Raw genomic sequence first — 18,865 nt, forward strand, 5'->3', positions numbered from 1 at the left:
TAGCTCTCTAAATCAATACTAGGCCAGAATGTGTCTGTGTGTTCACCTTAGCAAAGAGAGGATAATGAGTTAGAGGAGGACTTCATCGGGAGTGGAAGTTACTGTGGACTATTACTCGCCCGAACAAAATAAGTCTTCATATGTAATCTGAAGAAAAATGATTATAGAGCTGCTGAATCTGTGTAAGAAGTCTTGCTAAGATTGTTTTCATTTATTTTTTATTTAAGATAGTAACAAACCTGAACCTGTGGATATATATAGCTTTGTAACTGTGGTGGCCAGGATCAAAACCGAAATATCTATTTTCTAAGTAAAGCTCATCTTACTTTTCTTAATATTAACTGACTGTTCACTAAACCCTCAACCCCAAACAGCAATTGTCTAACCATATCTCTTATGGACTGTACTGAGACACGACAGGCCTGACAAACTTGCACATGTGGTGTGCATGGCACCCATGGGTGATGTCTTTTTTAACCTTTCCAAAACCTAAGACACAAGAGCAAACATTTACGAAAATGGATTTTAAAGTGTCTGCTTTAACGTAAGCTGTAGTTGATTAGTGCGTCCGGTTAACTAGCTTACTACCCATAACAGTAACCGAGCGTTACTTCAAGTTCAAGAAGCACATCGCTAACTGCGTTAGCTTGTTAGGTTACGTGAGCCCCTCAATGACTACTAAATCCACTGTGTACTCCACTGTGTGGAGGCCAGTCCTGGATACCAGCAGAGTTTTGTCTTAGCAGCTCCGTCCTGCACTTTATGGGATTTGTGGAAGTTTACACTCCAGCAGCCCCAGCAAAATCTGTTACCCGAGATAGTGTTACATTTGCCGAACACGTCAGTGTAAAAATTAAAATATAGCCTACTGTTTGAATATACACCTAGGTATGTAAACAAGTTTGTTAGAATGAAACAAGTCTGATCCATTTATTTCTTATTATACTAATAATACTAAGCCTACAATAATTTTTTTTTTTTTAAGATTTTTTGGGGCTTTATTTGATAGAATAGCTGAAGAACGGAAAAGAAGAAAGGGGGCACAAGATGCAGCAAAAGGCGGGGGTCGGACTCGATCCTGGGCCATTGCGATATGAGCTGAGTACATGGGGCGCACACTCAACCAGGTGAGCTACTAGGGCACCCCATGACAGCATCTTGAACTGCTGAGGATGCTAACTTTTTGCCTGGGACATGTAGCTTTATCTTGTCTTTGAGCACAACGTCATGGATGTAGTTATCAAGTGTATATTTAAGACCCCTTTTACAAGATTCTTGTTTTAAATTAGTAAGATGGAAATCCTAAAACATGTTTTTAACCAACTGATACAATAATGAAGGGTTCATTCTGACTATAAACAGTTAGCACATAACTCTAGTTGTCCATTTTTAATGTAAAACAGGTGAAAATAGCATGTCCCACCCTGTTGTACTGTTGCAGCAATGACCAAATACCTTGATGTCGATATTGCGAATTGGTGCTTTAACAAAATATTTTCACTGTCAGATTTTAGTTAAATAATCATGAATTATGTGTGACTAAGTGGTTAAAGGCAAACAATAGAACAGCTAGAACAGTCCGGTAAGTTCAGAAAATGACATCACTTTACTGTAATGCAGCCTTTGAAACCAGGAAAAGACACCACTTACCATATTACGATATTCAAAATCTAAGAAGAAATCTAAGACGATATGCCTATCTAGTCTCATATCACAATATCGAAATAATATCGCTATATTGGCCAGTCCTAGTCACATTCATCAAAAACATGGTGTGTGAGGGACAACGTATGTGCTTTTTACTAAATATATGAGACTGTGTTTAAGGACAAAGTAATTACGAATTTAGATTCTTTCAGCAGCCACACACTGGATCTGTGCAGCATACAATCTTTACAACAGTATGTTTTCTCCTTTCTGTGGTACAGAAGCAGATGGCTGGGGACCAACACTCTAAAGTGGTGGAAACCAACTAATTGGTTTGAGAGAAATCGATATGGTGCCGGCAGCAAACCCCTCCTTTTTCCTCATGGTCCATCGGTTTAACTCTGCAATTACCCCATTGATTGGCCAGTGTTAATTGCAGGTCTCATTATTATAGGTTTCAGTCAGTCACTATAACGGCAGCTGAGTTCAGAAGTTAACAGTGAGGAGTAACTGTAGAACATATATAGCATTAATTAGAGTGCATACAGATGTTATGGTTATCAGTGGGCTGTACTGGGGTATCTGACCCTGTTCATGAAAATGAAATATTGTACTGAACCTCACAGGACAGTTCCCTGATGCTCTACAGCAGCGGGAGGTCAGAGGTCAGGTCAGATTCACAACAGAACTAACCAGCCTGAAACGTGAGCCATTTTTTAACAAAATTTGTTCCAGAATTAAACCAGAAGAGATTGTACAAAATTGGGCCAGTTTAAGATAAAGTTACCTGGCTGTGTATGGTTTGTGGGGGCTGGATATGTGTGTGTGTCTTTGCTACTATAGACATGGAAAGCAGCGCTATAGAGATTGAGACAGATGATCTATGATCTATTTTCTCTCAAAGACTGAGTGTAAATGTAGCTGGTATATGTTTTGTTAGCGTGTTAATATGCTCTGTTACTTATCATACTGGGTTCATATGTTCTGTTAAGCATAGCCATTCATTCATCTAATTCCACATAGTAATCCTGTAGTTTTCTTGTGCACATATTTAACATCTAATTCTGCGGTGATTTAAATGCTATAGCAACATTCATCAATACATCATTTTCTATTGTTTAAAACCATACAGTTTATTTCACAAACATGTTCAGTTACAATAATCACACAACACTTATGTCTTGGTTAACTAGTGTCTTTATTGAGTTTAAAATAACAGAGGGTAAAATGATTTGTCTTACCAGCATGTCCTCTCTTTGTTCTAAAGGAAAGTTTGCCGCGATCCTCGGGTTTAAATGGGTCTATGACTTTCGGGGTAACAGGAAGTTAACCGGCATTTTCAGTATTACATTTTACAGTCATCAAGATGTCTTGGGGCTTTGTCTAATTTGAATGTGAATCATATAAATGATATGCTGTAAATGTCTAGCTTCTAAGATATATTAATGTTTCACCTGAGCCACCCCTGCATTTTTTTGTGTTGGTATGTTCCAATTTGAGGGTTGGGGCTAGTGGCAGTAGTATTTGCTCTGGGGAGAGCTGTTGGAACACCTGAGGGAGTAGGGCGTAAGTCTGTTGCATATCCTCAGAGTGATGACTTGAGTTAAGGTCTAATTAGTGAACAGTTGAATATTTATATTATCTTATTGTTTTGACTCCCAAGTCAATTTATTTTATTTCCTTGAAAGTATAGGCTATATTTTTTCTGTTTTCTTTACTTGTTTTGTTAATTTTTATTTCATGATTTTGCCTCATTGGGCCTTAATTGGGGTAAACAATAAAAATCCCATCTTGTCAACTTCATCTCCGACTCATCCTGAGTGTTTACACCTGCTCACGACTACTCATCTACATCTACCCTTGACAGGCCCATTAGGGCAAACAAAGGAGAATATAGAGGATCTTGTGTGTCAGGTGTGGCAGTTATATTACTTCACTACAGATCTCACATGTGAAAGTTATTAGAATAACTATTTTTTTTCTGCAGAGAAAAACTGTTTAAACACCATTGTAACAGTAAGTGATTTGTCCAAATCAACATGCTTCCACGTTTTTTTTAATTAGAGCGGAGCTATTAAGCACAAAGGGACTCAACTCCTCAATCTTTTGATCCGAGCAGAGCAATACACTTCAAACTATCTCAAAATTTGGATTAAAGCTGAAACACTATTGTAGCAGTAAGTGATTTGTCCAAATCAACATAAAACATGCTTCCACAGAGTTTTTTGAATTTGGGTGGTGGTCTTAATCACGAAAGGACTCGCACCCTCAATCTTCTGATTCAAAGTCAGACGCCTTGTCCATTAGGCCACTTGGTTGTAAAAAATGACTTTTTTTTACAAATCTAAAGTGCCATGCTTTAGCTGCAATGTAGCAGAGCAAATATCTCCATTTTTGAGATATACAGTGCAAGTGCAGACACATTAATGTGCTAAATGAACATACTGGGTCAGTATGGGGATCGAACCCATGACCTTGGCATTATTACCACTACACTCAAACCATCTGAGCTAACCGGCCTGATTTTGATGACTTTTTAAAACAAGATTTGTTCCAGTAAAGCAGGACAGAACCTACTCTGTCCAAATCAACATCAAACATACTTTCACGTTGTTTCTTGAGTTGGCAGATGAGCTTTTAACCACGAAGGGACTCGAACCCTCAATCTTCTGATCCAAAGTCAGACGCCTTGTGCATTAGGCAACTTGGTTGTAAAAACAGTACTTTTTTCATAAATCTTTAGTGCCATGGTTTAGCTGCAAAGTAGCAGACAGCTAACATTTCCCAAAAAGGACCACTTTCGCTGGCCAGTTAGCTTTTGTGGAAGGAAATAGCTTAAAGGGTAGACAGGGCGCTTCCATGTGAGTTAGTGGAATTAAATTATACACTGTACCTAATATTTGCCTTTGCTGAGCAGAATACCTTTCATCTATCTCTATTGTACAAATGTACAAGTGCAAGTGCAGAAAGTATAATGTGCTAAATGAACTTGTCTGGCCAGTATGGGGCTCGAACCCATGACCTTGGCGTTATTAGCACCACGCTCTAACCATCTGAGCTAACCGGCCTGCTTTTTTGGTATTTCAAACAATTTTTTTCCAAAAATAAAACAGGCCTGAACCAGCAAAATTGGGCCAGTTTTGGATGGGCTACCTGACTGTGTATGGTTTGTAGGGACTGCATATGTTTTTGTCCTTGCTACTATAGACATGGAAAGCAGCGCTATAGAGATTGAGACTTATGTTGCGTTAATGGCCCATTAGTGCAAACAAAAGGAGGATATAGATGATCTTGGGAGTAAGGCTTTGCGGTTATTGTACCCCTAAAGTGTCTGGTGGTGCTTAGCATTATTACCACTACACTCAAACCATCTGAGCTAACCAGCCTGCTTTCGATGACATTTTAGAACAAGATTTCTTTCAGTAAACCAGGACAGAACCTACTCTGTCCAAATCAACATCAAACATGCTTACACGTTGTTGCTTGAGTTAGCAGATGAGCTTTTAACCACGAAGGGACTCGAACCCTCAATCTTCTGATCCAAAGTCAGACGCCTTGTGCATTAGGCCACGTGGTTGTAAAAGCAATACTTTTTTCACAAATCTGTAGTGCCATGGTTTAGCTGCAAAGTAGCAGAGAGCTAACATTTCCCAAAAAGGAACACTTTCGCTGGCCAGTTAGCTTTTGTGGAAGGAAATAGCTTAAATGGTAGACAGGCCGCTTCCATGTGAGTTAGTGGAATTAAATTATACACTGTACCTAATATTTGCCTTTGCTGAGCAGAATACCTTTCATCTATCTCTATTGTACAGATGTACAAGTGCAAATGCAGACAGTATAATGTGCTAAATGAACTTGTCTGGCCAGTATGGGGCTCGAACCCATGACCTTGGCGTTATTAGCACCACGCTCTAACCATCTGAGCTAACCGGCCTGCTTTTTTGGTATTTCAAACTATTTTTTTCCAAAAATAAAACAGGCCTGAACCAGCAAAATTGGGCCAGTTTTGGATGGGCTACCTGACTGTGTATGGTTTGTAGGGACTGCATATGTTTTTGTCCTTGCTACTATAGACATGGAAAGCAGCGCTATAGAGATTGAGACTTATGTTGCGTTAATGGCCCATTAGTGCAAACAAAAGGAGGATATAGATGATCTTGGGAGTAAGGTTTTGCGGTTATTGTACCCCTAAAGTGTCTGGTGGTGCTTAGCATTATTAGCACTACACTCAAACCATCTGAGCTAACCAGCCTGCTTTCGATGACTTTTTAAAACAAGATTTCTTCCAGTAAACCAGGACAGAATCTACAGAATTGGACCACTTTTGGATGGTCAATCAGGTGTGACCACCTAGCAGCTTGGCGTTTGTGGAGGGAAATTAACTTAAAAGGTAGACTGCAGACTTCACCTGTAAAAGTTATTGGAATAAATATTTTTTTTCAGCAGAGCAATACACTTCAAACTATCTCAAAATTTGGATTAAAGCTGAAACACTATTGTAGCAGTAAGTGATTTGTCCAAATCAACATAAAACATGCTTCCACAGAGTTTTTTGAATTTGGGTGGTGGTCTTAATCACGAAAGGACTCGCACCCTCAATCTTCTGATTCAAAGTCAGACGCCTTGTCCATTAGGCCACTTGGTTGTAAAAAATGACTTTTTTTTACAAATCTAAAGTGCCATGCTTTAGCTGCAATGTAGCAGAGCAAATATCTCAATTTTTGAGATATACAGTGCAATTGCAGACACATTAATGTGCTAAATGAACATACCGGGTCAGTATGGGGATCAAACCCATGACCTTGGCATTATTACCACTACACTCAAACCATCTGAGCTAACCGGCCTGATTTTGATGACTTTTTAAAACAAAATTTGTTGCAGTAAAGAACCTACTCTGTCCAAATCAACATCAAACATGCTTACACGTTGTTTCTTGAGTCAGCAGATGAGCTTTTAACCACGAAGGGACTCGAACCCTCAATCTTCTGATCCGAAGTCAGACGCCTTGTCCATTAGGCCACGTGGTTGTAAAAGCAATACTTTTTTCACAAATCTGTAGTGCCATGGTTTAGCTGCAAAGTAGCAGAGAGCTAACATTTCCCAAAAAGGAACACTTTCGCTGGCCAGTTAGCTTTTGTGGAAGAAAATAGCTTAAATGGTAGACAGGCCGCTTCCATGTGAGTTAGTGGAATTAAATTATACACTGTACCTAATATTTGCCTTTGCTGAGCAGAATACCTTTCATCTATCTCTATTGTACAGATGTACAAGTGCAAGTGCAGACAGTATAATGTGCTAAATGAACTTGTCTGGCCAGTATGGGGATCGAACCCATGACCTTGGCGTTATTAGCACCACGCTCTAACCATCTGAGCTAACCGGCCTGCTTTTTTAGTATTTCAAACTATTTTTTTCCAAAAATAAAACAGGCCTGAACCAGCAAAATTGGGCCAGTTTTGGATGGGCTACCTGGCTGAGTATGGTTTGTAGGGACTGCATATGTTTTTGTCCTTGCTACTATAGACATGGAAAGCAGCGCTATAGAGATTGAGATTATGTTGCGTTAATGGCCCATTAGTGCAAACAAAAGGAGGATATAGATGATCTTGGGAGTAAGGTTTTGCGGTTATTGTACCCCTAAAGTGTCTGGTGGTGCTTAGCATTATTAGCACTACACTCAAACCATCTGAGCTAACCAGCCTGCTTTCGATGACTTTTTAAAACAAGATTTCTTCCAGTAAACCAGGACAGAATCTACAGAATTGGACCACTTTTGGATGGTCAATCAGGTGTGACCACCTAGCAGCTTGGCGTTTGTGGAGGGAAATTAACTTAAAAGGTAGACTGCAGACTTCACCTGTAAAAGTTATTGGAATAAATATTTTTTTTCAGCAGAGCAATACACTTCAAACTATCTCAAAATTTGGATTAAAGCTGAAACACTATTGTAGCAGTAAGTGATTTGTCCAAATCAACATAAAACATGCTTCCACAGAGTTTTTTGAATTTGGGTGGTGGTCTTAATCACGAAAGGACTCGCACCCTCAATCTTCTGATTCAAAGTCAGACGCCTTGTCCATTAGGCCACTTGGTTGTAAAAAATGACTTTTTTTTACAAATCTAAAGTGCCATGCTTTAGCTGCAATGTAGCAGAGCAAATATCTCCATTTTTGAGATATACAGTGCAAGTGCAGACACATTAATGTGCTAAATGAACATACTGGGTCAGTATGGGGATCGAACCCATGACCTTGGCATTATTACCACTACACTCAAACCATCTGAGCTAACCGGCCTGATTTTGATGACTTTTTAAAACAAAATTTGTTGCAGTAAAGAACCTACTCTGTCCAAATCAACATCAAACATGCTTACACGTTGTTTCTTGAGTCAGCAGATGAGCTTTTAACCACGAAGGGACTCGAACCCTCAATCTTCTGATCCGAAGTCAGACGCCTTGTCCATTAGGCCACGTGGTTGTAAAAGCAATACTTTTTTCACAAATCTGTAGTGCCATGGTTTAGCTGCAAAGTAGCAGACAGCTAACATTTCCCAAAAAGGAACACTTTCGCTGGCCAGTTAGCTTTTGTGGAAGGAAATAGCTTAAATGGTAGACAGGCTGCTTCCATGTGAGTTAGTGGAATTAAATTATACACTGTACCTAATATTTGCCTTTGCTGAGCAGAATACCTTTCATCTATCTCTATTGTACAGATGTACAAGTGCAAGTGCAGACAGTATAATGTGCTAAATGAACTTGTCTGGCCAGTATGGGGATCGAACCCATGACCTTGGCGTTATTAGCACCACGCTCTAACCATCTGAGCTAACCGGCCTGCTTTTTTAGTATTTCAAACTATTTTTTTCCAAAAATAAAACAGGCCTGAACCAGCAAAATTGGGCCAGTTTTGGATGGGCTACCTGGCTGAGTATGGTTTGTAGGGACTGCATATGTTTTTGTCCTTGCTACTATAGACATGGAAAGCAGCGCTATAGAGATTGAGATTTATGTTGCGTTAATGGCCCATTAGTGCAAACAAAAGGAGGATATAGATGATCTTGGGAGTAAGGTTTTGCGGTTATTGTACCCCTAAAGTGTCTGGTGGTGCTTAGCATTATTAGCACTACACTCAAACCATCTGAGCTAACTCAGCTGCTTTCGATGCTTTCGATGACTTTTTAAAACAAGATTTCTTCCAGTAAACCAGGACAGAATCTACAGAATTGGACCACTTTTGGATGGTCAATCAGGTGTGACCACCTAGCAGCTTGGCGTTTGTGGAGGGAAATTAACTTAAAAGGTAGACTGCAGACTTCACCTGTAAAAGTTATTGGAATAAATATTTTTTTTCAGCAGAGCAATACACTTCAAACTATCTCAAAATTTGGATTAAAGCTGAAACACTATTGTAGCAGTAAGTGATTTGTCCAAATCAACATAAAACATGCTTCCACAGAGTTTTTTGAATTTGGGTGGTGGTCTTAATCACGAAAGGACTCGCACCCTCAATCTTCTGATTCAAAGTCAGACGCCTTGTCCATTAGGCCACTTGGTTGTAAAAAATGACTTTTTTTTACAAATCTAAAGTGCCATGCTTTAGCTGCAATGTAGCAGAGCAAATATCTCCATTTTTGAGATATACAGTGCAAGTGCAGACACATTAATGTGCTAAATGAACATACTGGGTCAGTATGGGGATCGAACCCATGACCTTGGCATTATTACCACTACACTCAAACCATCTGAGCTAACCGGCCTGATTTTGATGACTTTTTAAAACAAAATTTGTTGCAGTAAAGAACCTACTCTGTCCAAATCAACATCAAACATGCTTACACGTTGTTTCTTGAGTCAGCAGATGAGCTTTTAACCACGAAGGGACTCGAACCCTCAATCTTCTGATCCGAAGTCAGACGCCTTGTCCATTAGGCCACGTGGTTGTAAAAGCAATACTTTTTTCACAAATCTGTAGTGCCATGGTTTAGCTGCAAAGTAGCAGAGAGCTAACATTTCCCAAAAAGGAACACTTTCGCTGGCCAGTTAGCTTTTGTGGAAGAAAATAGCTTAAATGGTAGACAGGCCGCTTCCATGTGAGTTAGTGGAATTAAATTATACACTGTACCTAATATTTGCCTTTGCTGAGCAGAATACCTTTCATCTATCTCTATTGTACAGATGTACAAGTGCAAGTGCAGACAGTATAATGTGCTAAATGAACTTGTCTGGCCAGTATGGGGATCGAACCCATGACCTTGGCGTTATTAGCACCACGCTCTAACCATCTGAGCTAACCGGCCTGCTTTTTTAGTATTTCAAACTATTTTTTTCCAAAAATAAAACAGGCCTGAACCAGCAAAATTGGGCCAGTTTTGGATGGGCTACCTGGCTGAGTATGGTTTGTAGGGACTGCATATGTTTTTGTCCTTGCTACTATAGACATGGAAAGCAGCGCTATAGAGATTGAGATTTATGTTGCGTTAATGGCCCATTAGTGCAAACAAAAGGAGGATATAGATGATCTTGGGAGTAAGGTTTTGCGGTTATTGTACCCCTAAAGTGTCTGGTGGTGCTTAGCATTATTAGCACTACACTCAAACCATCTGAGCTAACCAGCCTGCTTTCGATGACTTTTTAAAACAAGATTTCTTCCAGTAAACCAGGACAGAATCTACAGAATTGGACCACTTTTGGATGGTCAATCAGGTGTGACCACCTAGCAGCTTGGCGTTTGTGGAGGGAAATTAACTTAAAAGGTAGACTGCAGACTTCACCTGTAAAAGTTATTGGAATAAATATTTTTTTTCAGCAGAGCAATACACTTCAAACTATCTCAAAATTTGGATTAAAGCTGAAACACTATTGTAGCAGTAAGTGATTTGTCCAAATCAACATAAAACATGCTTCCACAGAGTTTTTTGAATTTGGGTGGTGGTCTTAATCACGAAAGGACTCGCACCCTCAATCTTCTGATTCAAAGTCAGACGCCTTGTCCATTAGGCCACTTGGTTGTAAAAAATGACTTTTTTTTACAAATCTAAAGTGCCATGCTTTAGCTGCAATGTAGCAGAGCAAATATCTCCATTTTTGAGATATACAGTGCAAGTGCAGACACATTAATGTGCTAAATGAACATACTGGGTCAGTATGGGGATCGAACCCATGACCTTGGCATTATTACCACTACACTCAAACCATCTGAGCTAACCGGCCTGATTTTGATGACTTTTTAAAACAAAATTTGTTGCAGTAAAGAACCTACTCTGTCCAAATCAACATCAAACATGCTTACACGTTGTTTCTTGAGTCAGCAGATGAGCTTTTAACCACGAAGGGACTCGAACCCTCAATCTTCTGATCCGAAGTCAGACGCCTTGTCCATTAGGCCACGTGGTTGTAAAAGCAATACTTTTTTCACAAATCTGTAGTGCCATGGTTTAGCTGCAAAGTAGCAGAGAGCTAACATTTCCCAAAAAGGAACACTTTCGCTGGCCAGTTAGCTTTTGTGGAAGAAATAGCTTAAATGGTAGACAGGCCGCTTCCATGTGAGTTAGTGGAATTAAATTATACACTGTACCTAATATTTGCCTTTGCTGAGCAGAATACCTTTCATCTATCTCTATTGTACAGATGTACAAGTGCAAGTGCAGACAGTATAATGTGCTAAATGAACTTGTCTGGCCAGTATGGGGATCGAACCCATGACCTTGGCGTTATTAGCACCACGCTCTAACCATCTGAGCTAACCGGCCTGCTTTTTTAGTATTTCAAACTATTTTTTTCCAAAAATAAAACAGGCCTGAACCAGCAAAATTGGGCCAGTTTTGGATGGGCTACCTGGCTGAGTATGGTTTGTAGGGACTGCATATGTTTTTGTCCTTGCTACTATAGACATGGAAAGCAGCGCTATAGAGATTGAGACTTTATGTTGCGTTAATGGCCCATTAGTGCAAACAAAAGGAGGATATAGATGATCTTGGGAGTAAGGTTTTGCGGTTATTGTACCCCTAAAGTGTCTGGTGGTGCTTAGCATTATTAGCACTACACTCAAACCATCTGAGCTAACCAGCCTGCTTTCGATGACTTTTTAAAACAAGATTTCTTCCAGTAAACCAGGACAGAATCTACAGAATTGGACCACTTTTGGATGGTCAATCAGGTGTGACCACCTAGCAGCTTGGCGTTTGTGGAGGGAAATTAACTTAAAAGGTAGACTGCAGACTTCACCTGTAAAAGTTATTGGAATAAATATTTTTTTTCAGCAGAGCAATACACTTCAAACTATCTCAAAATTTGGATTAAAGCTGAAACACTATTGTAGCAGTAAGTGATTTGTCCAAATCAACATAAAACATGCTTCCACAGAGTTTTTTGAATTTGGGTGGTGGTCTTAATCACGAAAGGACTCGCACCCTCAATCTTCTGATTCAAAGTCAGACGCCTTGTCCATTAGGCCACTTGGTTGTAAAAAATGACTTTTTTTTACAAATCTAAAGTGCCATGCTTTAGCTGCAATGTAGCAGAGCAAATATCTCCATTTTTGAGATATACAGTGCAAGTGCAGACACATTAATGTGCTAAATGAACATACTGGGTCAGTATGGGGATCGAACCCATGACCTTGGCATTATTACCACTACACTCAAACCATCTGAGCTAACCGGCCTGATTTTGATGACTTTTTAAAACAAAATTTGTTCCAGTAAAGCAGGACAGAACCTACTCTGTCCAAATCAACATCAAACATACTTTCACGTTGTTTCTTGAGTTGGCAGATGAGCTTTTAACCACGAAGGGACTCGAACCCTCAATCTTCTGATCCAAAGTCAGACGCCTTGTGCATTAGGCCACTTGGTTGTAAAAACAATACTTTTTTCATAAATCTGTAGTGCCATGGTTTAGCTGCAAAGTAGCAGACAGCTAACATTTCCCAAAAAGGACCACTTTCGCTGGCCAGTTAGCTTTTGTGGAAGGAAATAGCTTAAATGGTAGACAGGCCGCTTCCATGTGAGTTAGTGGAATTAAATTATACACTGTACCTAATATTTGCCTTTGCTGAGCAGAATACCTTTCATCTATCTCTATTGTACAGATGTACAAGGGCAAGTGCAGACAGTATAATGTGCTAAATGAACTTGTCTGGCCAGTATGGGGATCGAACCCATGACCTTGGCGTTATTAGCACCACCCTCTAACCATCTGAGCTAACCGGCCTGCTTTTTTGGTATTTCAAACTATTTTTTTCCAAAAATAAAACAGGCCTGAACCAGCAAAATTGGGCCAGTTTTGGATGGGCTACCTGACTGTGTATGGTTTGTAGGGACTGCATATGTTTTTGTCCTTGCTACTATAGACATGGAAAGCAGCGCTATAGAGATTGAGACTTATGTTGCGTTAATGGCCCATTAGTGCAAACAAAAGGAGGATATAGATGATCTTGGGAGTAAGGTTTTGCGGTTATTGTACCCCTAAAGTGTCTGGTGGTGCTTAGCATTATTACCACTACACTCAAACCATCTGAGCTAACCAGCCTGCTTTCGATGACTTTTTAGAACAAGATTTCTTTCAGTAAACCAGGACAGAACCTACTCTGTCCAAATCAACATCAAACATGCTTACACGTTGTTGCTTGAGTTAGCAGATGAGCTTTTAACCACGAAAGGGACTCGAACCCTCAATCTTCTGATCCAAAGTCAGACGCCTTGTGCATTAGGCCACGTGGTTGTAAAAGCAATACTTTTTTCTCAAATCTGTAGTGCCATGGTTTAGCTGCAAAGTAGCAGAGAGCTAACATTTCCCAAAAAGGAACACTTTCGCTGGCCAGTTAGCTTTTGTGGAAGAAAATAGCTTAAATGGTAGACAGGCCGCTTCCATGTGAGTTAGTGGAATTAAATTATACACTGTACCTAATATTTGCCTTTGCTGAGCAGAATACCTTTCATCTATCTCTATTGTACAGATGTACAAGTGCAGACAGTATAATGTGCTAAATGAACTTGTCTGGCCAGTATGGGGATCGAACCCATGACCTTGGCGTTATTAGCACCACGCTCTAACCATCTGAGCTAACCGGCCTGCTTTTTTGGTATTTCAAACAATTTTTTTCCAAAAATAAAACAGGCCTGAACCAGCAAAATTGGGCCAGTTTTGGATGGGCTACCTGACTGTGTATGGTTTGTAGGGACTGCATATGTTTTTGTCCTTGCTACTATAGACATGGAAAGCAGCGCTATAGAGATTGAGACTTATGTTGCGTTAATGGCCCATTAGTGCAAACAAAAGGAGGATATAGATGATCTTGGGAGTAAGGTTTTGCGGTTATTGTACCCCTAAAGTGTCTGGTGGTGCTTAGCATTATTAGCACTACACTCAAACCATCTGAGCTAACCAGCCTGCTTTCGATGACTTTTTAAAACAAGATTTCTTCCAGTAAACCAGGACAGAATCTACAGAATTGGACCACTTTTGGATGGTCAATCAGGTGTGACCACCTAGCAGCTTGGCGTTTGTGGGGGGAAATTAACTTAAAAGGTAGACTGCAGACTTCACCTGTAAGTTATTGGAATAAATATTTTTTTTCAGCAGAGCAATACACTTCAAACTATCTCAAAATTTGGATTAAAGCTGAAACACTATTGTAGCAGTAAGTGATTTGTCCAAATCAACATAAAACATGCTTCCACAGAGTTTTTTGAATTTGGGTGGTGGTCTTAATCACGAAAGGACTCGCACCCTCAATCTTCTGATTCAAAGTCAGACGCCTTGTCCATTAGGCCACTTGGTTGTAAAAAATGACTTTTTTTTACAAATCTAAAGTGCCATGCTTTAGCTGCAATGTAGCAGAGCAAATATCTCCATTTTTGAGATATACAGTGCAAGTGCAGACACATTAATGTGCTAAATGAACATACTGGGTCAGTATGGGGATCGAACCCATGACCTTGGCATTATTACCACTACACTCAAACCATCTGAGCTAACCGGCCTGATTTTGATGACTTTTTAAAACAAAATTTGTTGCAGTAAAGAACCTACTCTGTCCAAATCAACATCAAACATGCTTACACGTTGTTTCTTGAGTCAGCAGATGAGCTTTTAACCACGAAGGGACTCGAACCCTCAATCTTCTGATCCGAAGTCAGACGCCTTGTCCATTAGGCCACGTGGTTGTAAAAGCAATACTTTTTTCACAAATCTGTAGTGCCATGGTTTAGCTGCAAAGTAGCAGAGAGCTAACATTTCCCAAAAAGGAACACTTTCGCTGGCCAGTTAGCTTTTGTGGAAGAAATAGCTTAAATGGTAGACAGGCCGCTTCCATGTGAGTTAGTGGAATTAAATTATACACTGTACCTAATATTTGCCTTTGCTGAGCAGAATACCTTTCATCTATCTCTATTGTACAGATGTACAAGTGCAAGTGCAGACAGTATAATGTGCTAAATGAACTTGTCTGGCCAGTATGGGGATCGAACCCATGACCTTGGCTTTATTAGAACCACGCTCTAACCATCTGAGCTAACCGGCCTGCTTTTTTATTATTTCAAACTATTTTTTTCCAAAAATAAAACAGGCCTGAACCAGCAAAATTGGGCTAGTTTTGGATGGGCTACCTGGCTGAGTATGGTTTGTAGGGACTGCATATGTTTTTGTCCTTGCTACTATAGACATGGAAAGCAGCGCTATAGAGATTGAGACTTATGTTGCGTTAATGGCCCATTAGTGCAAACAAAAGGAGGATATAGATGATCTTGGGAGTAAGGTTTTGCGGTTATTGTACCCCTAAAGTGTCTGGTGGTGCTTAGCATTATTAGCACTACACTCAAACCATCTGAGCTAACCAGCCTGCTTTCGATGACTTTTTAAAACAAGATTTCTTCCAGTAAACCAGGACAGAATCTACAGAATTGGACCACTTTTGGATGGTCAATCAGGTGTGACCACCTAGCAGCTTGGCGTTTGTGGAGGGAAATTAACTTAAAAGGTAGACTGCAGACTTCACCTGTAAAAGTTATTGGAATAAATATTTTTTTTCAGCAGAGCAATACACTTCAAACTATCTCAAAATTTGGATTAAAGCTGAAACACTATTGTAGCAGTAAGTGATTTGTCCAAATCAACATAAAACATGCTTCCACAGAGTTTTTTGAATTTGGGTGGTGGTCTTAATCACGAAAGGACTCGCACCCTCAATCTTCTGATTCAAAGTCAGACGCCTTGTCCATTAGGCCACTTGGTTGTAAAAATGACTTTTTTTTACAAATCTAAAGTGCCATGCTTTAGCTGCAATGTAGCAGAGCAAATATCTCCATTTTTGAGATATACAGTGCAAGTGCAGACACATTAATGTGCTAAATGAACATACTGGGTCAGTATGGGGATCGAACCCATGACCTTGGCATTATTACCACTACACTCAAACCATCTGAGCTAACCGGCCTGATTTTGATGACTTTTTAAAACAAAATTTGTTCCAGTAAAGCAGACAGAACCTACTCTGTCCAAATCAACATCAAACATACTTTCACGTTGTTTCTTGAGTGGCAGATGAGCTTTTAACCACGAAGGGACTCGAACCCTCAATCTTCTGATCCAAAGTCAGACGCCTTGTGCATTAGGCCACTTGGTTGTAAAAACAATACTTTTTTCATAAATCTGTAGTGCCATGGTTTAGCTGCAAAGTAGCAGACAGCTAACATTTCCCAAAAAGGACCCCTTTCGCTGGCCAGTTAGCTTTTGCGGAAGGAAATAGCTTAAAGGGTAGACAGGGCGCTTCCATGTGAGTTAGTGGAATTAAATTATACACTGTACCTAATATTTGCCTTTGCTGAGCAGAATACCTTTCATCTATCTCTATTTTATAGATGTACAAGTGCAGTGCAGACAGTATAATGTGCTAAATGAACTTGTCTGGCCAGTATGGGGATCGAACCCATAACCTTGGCATTATTAGCACCACGCTCTAACCATCTGAGCTAAACGGCCTGCTTTTTTGGTATTTCAAACTATTTTTTTCCAAAAATAAAACAGGCCTGAACCAGCAAAATTGGGCCAGTTTTGGATGGGCTACCTGGCTGAGTATGGTTTGTAGGGACTTCATATGTTTTTGTCCTTGCTACTATAGACATGGAAAGCAGCGCTATAGAGATTGAGACTTATGTTGCGTTAATGGCCCATTAGTGCAAACAAAAGGAGGATATAGATGATCTTGGGAGTAAGGTTTTGCGGTTATTGTACCCCTAAAGTGTCTGGTGGTGCTTAGCATTATTAGAACTACACTCAAACCATCTGAGCTAACCGGTTGTAGCGGTAAGTGATTTGTCCAAATCAACATAAAACATGCTTCCACAGAGTTTTTTGAATTTGGGTGGTGGTCTTAGTCACGAAAGGACTCGCACCCTCAATCTTCTGATTCAAAGTCAGACGCCTTGTCCATTAGGCCACTTGGTTGTAAAAAATGACTTTTTTTTACAAATCTAAAGTGCCATGCTTTAGCTGCAATGTAGCAGAGCAAATATCTCCATTTTTGAGATATACAGTGCAAGTGCAGACACATTAATGTGCTAAATGAACATACTGGGTCAGTATGGGGATCGAACCCATGACCTTGGCATTATTACCACTACACTCAAACCATCTGAGCTAACCGGCCTGATTTTGATGACTTTTTAAAACAAAATTTGTTGCAGTAAAGAACCTACTCTGTCCAAATCAACATCAAACATGCTTACACGTTGTTGCTTGAGTTAGCAGATGAGCTTTTAACCACGAAGGGACTTGAACCCTCAATCTTCTGATCCAACGTCAGACACCTTGTGCATTAGGCCACTTGGTTGTAAAAACAATACTTTTTTCATAGATCTGTAGTGCCATGGTTTAGCTGCAAAGTAGCAGACAGCTAACATTTCCCAAAAAGGACACTTTCGCTGGCCAGTTAGCTTTTGTGGAAGGAAATAGCTTAAATGGTAGACAGGCCGCTTCCATGTGAGTTAGTGGAATTAAATTATACACTGTACCTAATATTTGCCTTTGCTGAGCAGAATACCTTTCATCTATCTCTATTGTACAGATGTACAAGTGCAAGTGCAGACAGTATAATGTGCTAAATGAACTTGTCTGGCCAGTATGGGGATCGAACCCATGACCTTGGCGTTATTAGCACCACGCTCTAACCATCTGAGCTAACCGGCCTGCTTTTTTAGTATTTCAAACTATTTTTTTCCAAAAATAAAACAGGCCTGAACCAGCAAAATTGGGCCAGTTTTGGATGGGCTACCTGGCTGAGTATGGTTTGTAGGGACTGCATATGTTTTTGTCCTTGCTACTATAGACATGGAAAGCAGCGCTATAGAGATTGAGACTTATGTTGCGTTAATGGCCCATTAGTGCAAACAAAAGGAGGATATAGATGATCTTGGGAGTAAGGTTTTGCGGTTATTGTACCCCTAAAGTGTCTGGCGGTGCTTAGCATTATTAGCACTACACTCAAACCATCTGAGCTAACCGGTTGTAGCGGTAAGTGATTTGTCCAAATCAACATAAAACATGCTTCCACAGAGTTTTTTGAATTTGGGTGGTGGTCTTAATCACGAAAGGACTCGCACCCTCAATCTTCTGATTCAAAGTCAGACGCCTTGTCCATTAGGCCACTTGGTTGTAAAAAATGACTTTTTTTTACAAATCTAAAGTGCCATGCTTTAGCTGCAATGTAGCAGAGCAAATATCTCCATTTTTGAGATATACAGTGCAAGTGCAGACACATTAATGTGCTAAATGAACATACTGGGTCAGTATGGGGATCGAACCCATGACCTTGGCATTATTACCACTACACTCAAACCATCTGAGCTAACCGGCCTGATTTTGATGACTTTTTAAAACAAAATTTGTTCCAGTAAAGCAGGACAGAACCTACTCTGTCCAAATCAACATCAAACATGCTTACACGTTGTTTCTTGAGTTAGCAGATGAGCTTTTAACCACGAAGGGACTCGAACCCTCAATCTTCTGATCCGAAGTCAGACGCCTTGTCCATTAGGCCACGTGGTTGTAAAAGCAATACTTTTTTCACAAATCTGTAGTGCCATGGTTTAGCTGCAAAGTAGCAGAGAGCTAACATTTCCCAAAAAGGAACACTTTCGCTGGCCAGTTAGCTTTTGTGGAAGGAAATAGCTTAAATGGTAGACAGGCCGCTTCCATGTGAGTTAGTGGAATTAAATT

The 18,865-nt window shown here is 40.0% G+C and overlaps 18 non-coding genes across 18 annotated transcripts; all 18 read right to left on the bottom strand.

Moving 5' to 3' along the window:
- Nucleotides 1–4,641: 4,641 nt before the first annotated feature.
- On the bottom strand, nt 4,642–4,715 carry trnai-aau. Its single transcript has one exon. It is a non-coding gene; the product is annotated as a tRNA-Ile (tRNA).
- Nucleotides 4,716–5,151: 436 nt separating this feature from the next.
- On the bottom strand, nt 5,152–5,224 carry trnar-ucg. The gene has a single exon. It is a non-coding gene; the product is annotated as a tRNA-Gln (tRNA).
- A 283-nt stretch (nt 5,225–5,507) lies between these two features.
- Nucleotides 5,508–5,581, bottom strand: trnai-aau. The gene has a single exon. It is a non-coding gene; the product is annotated as a tRNA-Ile (tRNA).
- A 1,023-nt stretch (nt 5,582–6,604) lies between these two features.
- Nucleotides 6,605–6,677, bottom strand: trnar-ucg. The gene has a single exon. It is a non-coding gene; the product is annotated as a tRNA-Arg (tRNA).
- Nucleotides 6,678–6,960: 283 nt separating this feature from the next.
- trnai-aau lies at nt 6,961–7,034 on the bottom strand. The gene has a single exon. It is a non-coding gene; the product is annotated as a tRNA-Ile (tRNA).
- A 1,022-nt stretch (nt 7,035–8,056) lies between these two features.
- Nucleotides 8,057–8,129, bottom strand: trnar-ucg. The gene has a single exon. It is a non-coding gene; the product is annotated as a tRNA-Arg (tRNA).
- Nucleotides 8,130–8,412: 283 nt separating this feature from the next.
- On the bottom strand, nt 8,413–8,486 carry trnai-aau. The gene has a single exon. It is a non-coding gene; the product is annotated as a tRNA-Ile (tRNA).
- A 1,032-nt stretch (nt 8,487–9,518) lies between these two features.
- On the bottom strand, nt 9,519–9,591 carry trnar-ucg. Its single transcript has one exon. It is a non-coding gene; the product is annotated as a tRNA-Arg (tRNA).
- Nucleotides 9,592–9,874: 283 nt separating this feature from the next.
- trnai-aau lies at nt 9,875–9,948 on the bottom strand. Its single transcript has one exon. It is a non-coding gene; the product is annotated as a tRNA-Ile (tRNA).
- Nucleotides 9,949–10,971: 1,023 nt separating this feature from the next.
- On the bottom strand, nt 10,972–11,044 carry trnar-ucg. The gene has a single exon. It is a non-coding gene; the product is annotated as a tRNA-Arg (tRNA).
- Nucleotides 11,045–11,326: 282 nt separating this feature from the next.
- On the bottom strand, nt 11,327–11,400 carry trnai-aau. The gene has a single exon. It is a non-coding gene; the product is annotated as a tRNA-Ile (tRNA).
- A 1,388-nt stretch (nt 11,401–12,788) lies between these two features.
- Nucleotides 12,789–12,862, bottom strand: trnai-aau. Its single transcript has one exon. It is a non-coding gene; the product is annotated as a tRNA-Ile (tRNA).
- A 787-nt stretch (nt 12,863–13,649) lies between these two features.
- On the bottom strand, nt 13,650–13,723 carry trnai-aau. The gene has a single exon. It is a non-coding gene; the product is annotated as a tRNA-Ile (tRNA).
- A 1,021-nt stretch (nt 13,724–14,744) lies between these two features.
- Nucleotides 14,745–14,817, bottom strand: trnar-ucg. Its single transcript has one exon. It is a non-coding gene; the product is annotated as a tRNA-Arg (tRNA).
- A 282-nt stretch (nt 14,818–15,099) lies between these two features.
- trnai-aau lies at nt 15,100–15,173 on the bottom strand. The gene has a single exon. It is a non-coding gene; the product is annotated as a tRNA-Ile (tRNA).
- Nucleotides 15,174–16,556: 1,383 nt separating this feature from the next.
- On the bottom strand, nt 16,557–16,630 carry trnai-aau. The gene has a single exon. It is a non-coding gene; the product is annotated as a tRNA-Ile (tRNA).
- Nucleotides 16,631–17,762: 1,132 nt separating this feature from the next.
- On the bottom strand, nt 17,763–17,836 carry trnai-aau. The gene has a single exon. It is a non-coding gene; the product is annotated as a tRNA-Ile (tRNA).
- A 785-nt stretch (nt 17,837–18,621) lies between these two features.
- trnar-ucg lies at nt 18,622–18,694 on the bottom strand. Its single transcript has one exon. It is a non-coding gene; the product is annotated as a tRNA-Arg (tRNA).
- Between the last annotated feature and the right edge of the window lie 171 nt (nt 18,695–18,865).

The sequence above is a fragment of the Sander lucioperca genome, chromosome 10 (assembly GCF_008315115.2).
Source record: "Sander lucioperca isolate FBNREF2018 chromosome 10, SLUC_FBN_1.2, whole genome shotgun sequence".
Classification (NCBI taxonomy): Eukaryota; Metazoa; Chordata; class Actinopteri; order Perciformes; family Percidae; genus Sander; species Sander lucioperca.